The sequence below is a fragment of the Mus musculus genome, chromosome 13 (genome assembly GCF_000001635.26).
Source record: "Mus musculus strain C57BL/6J chromosome 13, GRCm38.p6 C57BL/6J".
NCBI classification, from domain to species: domain Eukaryota; kingdom Metazoa; phylum Chordata; class Mammalia; order Rodentia; family Muridae; genus Mus; species Mus musculus.
The window spans coordinates 73,157,239-73,163,238 of NC_000079.6; positions in this window are offsets into that span (position 1 = coordinate 73,157,239).

The window sequence follows — 6,000 nt, forward strand, 5'->3', positions numbered from 1 at the left end:
GAAGTAAAACATACCCTTAGAAAAACTGAAGCATGAAAGGGTAACTTCATACTAATATACTGTCTTATTTTCCTGTGTAGCTTTCAAAATATATATAAGTACATATACTATATATATGTATACATACTATATATATATAATACACCCTTAATATATTATATATGCACAACATATTTTGTATACAAATGTATGTGTGTATATAATTTTTGTAAACTTGCATGTGTTCTGCTCATGTGATTTTTCTTCCTTGTTTTTATCTCATAAAATGTTACAGCATGTGAGTTTCTCTGTCTTACTTCATTTTTTTGTTGTTGTAATTATTTCTCTTTTGCAGTGCTGAGGAGCATGTGTGTGTGTGTGTGTGTGTGTGTGTGTGTGTCTGTCTGTCTGTCTGTCTGTCTGTCTGTCTGTCTGTCTATGAATGTATATATGCAAGTATGCAGGTGCAATTATGAGGACATGCATGCACATGTATACACATAAAGGCCAGAGGTCACTGTCAGGTGTCATTTCTCAGTGCCACTCACCTTGTTTGTGACAGGGTCTCTTACTATAACGTGCAACTCATCTATTAGGCTAGGCTCACTGGCAAGTGAGCCCCAGGATGAGCCTGTGTGCCCCCCACCAGCACGCTGACATCACAGGAACTCCACCACACTGGCCTTTTGCTCACAGAAGTTCTGAAGATGAAGCTCGGGTTCTCCCACTCGTACAGCAGGCACTGTATGAGCTGTGCCCCCTCCCCAGCCCCAGCCAGGGCTCTCAGCAACTGTTGTCTGCTGTCAGCTCCGCTCTTGCACAAAGGACTCCATTACCAGTTATGCCATGCTGATTCCCTTTTCTAGCATGGGAAATATTATATCAATAAAACGGAACAGAGCCTTGAGAGGCATCACTAAAAGATTTAGCACGAGAGCTCTCCTGACCCACAGTACCTGGCACTCACATACCAGTCTGAGCTGTTGCCAGTGCAAGCCTGCCAGGAGCCAGAAGGGTGTCCATCTGATGATGGTGCGTGAAGAGTGGTGTAGCTGTGCTTGATTCATTCGCATGGCCTGGCCATGCCTCTCATGTGCACCAGGACTTCCAAGCTGCTGTCTTTCGCTCTGACCATTCTTATCCCTTCTGTTTGGTTTTCACCAGTTCTTGGATTTTTCCGTGAAAGTAATTGCCAATTAATGCTCTGGCCCACACCCACATTTTTAAACGGTATCAATTAAAGAGAAAACAGCCTTGACTGCTTTTCCAAAGCTTCACACCTTGCACTTTGCAGGGACTTTTAAAAGGTCAGTGCTGCCTCTGAGTCAGACCTCAGTCTGGACCAGCTGCCACCAGAAGCCAGGAAGGAAGCTTTAGGTTTGCTCCACTCTTTGGAATGAGCTAACGTTGTGACTTCTTAAAATGTCAGCCTCGTACATTTACCCTCAAACACCACCAAATGTGTTCGTCACTCAGCAGGAGTCCACTTAGCCATGATGGTGCTCCACACCCTGACCCTGACCCTTCCACACCCCAAAGTCTAGGTACAAGGGTGGGATTTCAAATCCTTTATGTCTGGCCCTCTCTAAAGTCCATTGGTCCAATTCCTTGAAAATCTAGCGATTGGGATTAAAACCTTAAAAAAAAAAAAAAAAGCATTTGCAGTGTTGGTGTATGTGAGATCTAGAACTTTCTTTCAGTTTCTGACAGCTTGTTTGGTGGATGCCTAGAATGGGCCCGACGTCCTAAAATAATCTCATCACCACCCTGCCTGAGATAAAGGAATTCCCGTCTCCTATGAGCTCTGCCTGGTCCTGAGATCTCCCTGGCCCTCAGTATGGGCAAGAGGGGTCTAGGAGTGGCTTGAGGAGTCCACTGAAGACTTGGAGGGCCCACTGATGGTAACAAGACAGGATTTGGGTGTCTTAAGCCCTGTGTGTCCCTGGGGCCAGAATTCCCAAGTCCTCCCTTCTTCTGGCCAGAGCATCAGAACACATACTCCTTCGAATGAATGAGCACTTACCTGCCTGCCCAGGTCTGCTGCAGTGTCACACAGACTGACAGCTTTGCTTCATCCTCTGTAAGCATATAATGTTCTAACTCACTTTCCTCCTTTACAAAAAAAAAAAAAAAAAAAAAAAAAAAAACGAGAACAGGAGCAGAAACACATCACTAGATATAAAGGATTAAGAGTGATCGCTCGGTACCAAGACAAAGACTCCTGGGAAGGCTAGGAATGGACCCCTGTGGACCCCATCCATCCATGCATAGTGGCGAGGTCTGTTGCCCACAGCAGGGAGGGAGTTGCCAGAGTCCCACTAGGAGACAGAGCTAAGGTACTTCTGGTGGTTGTGGATGGAAACTAATGCAGTCAAATTTATGTTCAGCTTTGCGGACACTGCAGAGCCCGGTGAGGACCCCACCTTCCTAGGCTGGTATGGAATAAGAGAGGCCTTTAGCAGGAACCTCTCAGAAGCTCAGGCCTACAGGGAAGGGACACGGGAGCCAGAGGTGTCCCTGACAGTGATAAAGATGGGCGTGAAGAGGCGTCCAATTGACAAATTGTGGGATGAAGATCAAAAGCCCAGGGCCACTGCCTGGCTGCCTGGCATGGAAACACGCCTGTCACTCTGCTGAGACCTGCGTCTGGCTTCCCAGAGGCCCAAGAGGCTGTAACCCCTTCACACTTTACTGCTGGGAAGCTGCCTCTGTGATTTGACACATTAAAAACAAGTTCAGGCGGGGCTCCTCTCCAGCGAGATGGAACCTGGGAACGACAGGCTCTCTTCCCCCAGCTGAGCCACTCCTGCCTCCGTGCTTGCTAGCTCAAAGTAGAGCCTTACAAAAGGAATGGTCCGGAATGCTGGTGTGGAGCTGTACAATACTACCAGGTTCGCAGTGCTCTCCAATCTGGAGGAGAGAACAAAAGGAGCTGACAGAAGGCCTGCAGAGGTGTCTTTATAGTCTCGAGCTACTTCGAATTGTGAATCCGTGGGCCCTGGAAATTTCTCCTGGGAGTGCCTGGGGCCAGCCTCACATCAGCCACAGTGCTCACGCCCTACCTGGCCCTACCCAGTCCTGCTCCGCCTACTCTGCCCCTGACTGGTCCCAATCCTTGCCCCCTCTTTCCATCTGTCTCAATTTGAGTTCTCTCCGAACAGGCTGGGAACAACGGCGAGTCCGCGGACGGCCAGCAGAGGGCGCGCTGCCTGGAGCTCTCTGGGTCCTCAGCGGCGCGCAGCTCAGGACCCAGCTGGACTCTGCTGGGCCGTGTGGACCTGGCAGACCAGGCTCGCAAAGGGAGCCAAGGCGCCAGCCTGCGTCTGCTTGCCTGGGCTATAGAAAGCAGGGGGCGCAGCGGCATCCCGGGCGATGGCCCATGTGCAAGTCAAATGCATTTGTGCCACCTGTTGGCTTCCGGCTCACACTGCACGTACCTGGAAGTGGCTGCTCCCTCCAGCCCCTAGAGTCCCCTCCTGGGTGCACTTGCCATGGGGGTTCAGTCTGCCTTCGTGACAGCCTGAAGACGTATTTCTTTTAAGATTGCAGCATTTCTGAATTTGATTCTTAATCCAGTACTTAATCTAGTTTCATGAGTTTAGATTAATGTCATGAAAGCCTTGTAGATTAATTTGCTGGTGGTTTTTCAAGTTCAAGAGGACTTGGCTTCCAGCGAAGTGAAAATAACTATGGTAGAAAATTGGGGTCCTCTTGTCTACCCACGTGCATTTGGGTTCTTTTTAATGAATGCATCTTTTAAAATACTATAAGCTATAAGACATGCTTAGTCGATTACCTTAGAAATGAACACAAAGAACAATGTGGAATTCAGAGTCACTGGCAGTAAATTTTGTGAACAGTATCAGTGTAGTGTCTGAGCTGGTGTCTCAGCAATTGTGCCTTGTCCGTGCGGTCCAACCTGGGGTTCAGACGCTCCTAGAAAGATGACCTGGAACCCACAGTGCTGATCAAATCTGCATTACTACCTCATAAAGAAGGGAGAGATGGGAGGGCCCTTAGAACAAACTGTTTTTTTTTTTTTCCTGTTCCAGGATCGCAGCCAGTCTATGTGATCTATGGGGCTTGTGTCTGTGTAGATTTTTCTTTACAAAAAAAAAGATCATTATAACTCCAAGTGTCCTATTAATGGAAACAGTATCCAGCAAAGGTGGCAGAATTCAACATGCCAGTCATCTCTGGCTGTGAGCAGAATCTTCCTCTATCCCCAGCAGGTCTACCTCCCCACCTCTATTAACAAACACAAGAGAGCAACCTGTAACTTATTATGGTCATGGTATGGTCTCGTGGAGTTTGTGATAGTATGTACATTTGCATTTTATAACATTTTATGCACAGAAAAAAATATATTTATACCTTCCATATGAAAATATATTTGCCTCGCAACTTACAAAAATCTAGGCAGAAATATTTTTGACTGTGTACATGTGAAGGATAGGGAGGTAAGGAGGTGTACAGACTGTTACTTATAGATAGATGTGTATCAACCACACAATGCACACGTGTACAGAATAAAACACAGAATGCACATATAACATAGTTACAGCTGTAAGAGTAGAATATATGTGCATTGTAATCATTGAACCTTATATCGTGAACGCCACATCCTTCTCATGTCAAGTCCAGTCCCATACACCAGCAAAGAGCCTCAACCATCCCAAAGCACCCTTGCACCATACCTGAAGCTGCTGTTCATGAGTGGAAAGAGTTCCTGGGATATGGTGAGGAGAAAATGTGGCTTGAAATGTTTCACATTAGGAATAGAAATAGAAATCTAGGAAAAGGTAGAAATCTAGGATTGTGGGAATCTAGTAAAAATGAACATGTAAGGGACATACGTCTGAGAAAACTCTTTACAGTGGGAGAGGTAGGCATGATCAAATATTTTTAAGAGATTGTCAGTTAAGATGACATCATAGGAATTCAGAAGAGTGTCTTTCCATCTCAGGACTCTTGTGTAATGTCCCTGCTTGCATCCTATAGATGCAGCTATATACAAATATTCAGCCTATCATACCCCTTGGTCCTGGGCATAAGTGCACGTGTGCGCATCTTCCAACCAGAGAACTGATGACTGCAGACTGGGCCATTCAGCACGTGAAGGCCCAGGTTTCAGAGCAGTGTGGATGATAATGCCCACCTCCCAGGACTTCCTCCTGCTCTGAGGCACAGCTCCCTTCTCTGTCACAGTTCAGAGAAAACACAGAGAATAGGTGTTAGGGTAAATGTTCTCTACCAACCAAATGATACACACATAAAACATTAGAGTGGCTTTCAATTATGTATTTAACTGGTGTGCATTGAAAGTTTCTAGCACATACTACACACTGGAAGAAGAAAAACATGTCACCAGTTTTTCACCAAGTGCTTATCAAATTCTTGGCACTTGAAGACAAGGATGCTAGTTGTTCAGATCACACCTGTTGGGGGGACCCTGGAGATCATGACCCTTGAGGCACTGGAAAGTCTCACTGCTGCTTTTTGTTTGCTAGGCAGCCAAGAGCAGTGCTGAGCCCCATAGTAGGTCTTACCGGGCCAGAGAAACAGGAGTTCCCTGAGGAAAGGCTGATCATGCAGAGTCATGACAACTGTGTCTCCATGGTAATGCACATGATGGTCAAAAGCTCCATCAGGAGGTGCCTTTCACTCCTCTCCCCTTAACTTGGCCATGACCTTTGTTTCTCACTGTGGCCAACGCCACACATTAGAAGTCACATAGAATGACTCTCGGGACTAAATGGAAGGCCACAGACTCCACATTGGTGTGAAGTTCCATTGCTGTTGGGGATATCATCTTTTGGAACAGCATCTCAGAACACACAAGTCATCCCCCATTCAAACACTTTTGTCTATATAATGTTCTTGTTCTGGGACAGCAGCCTATTCATTCACACCAAGCTGAGAGTGAGAATCCCGGGTGTCCAGCCACCTATCTATGTCCACGAGCTCATGATCGGCAAGTGATAAGCACTTAACTGAGACCTCTGACCATGGCTGTACAGT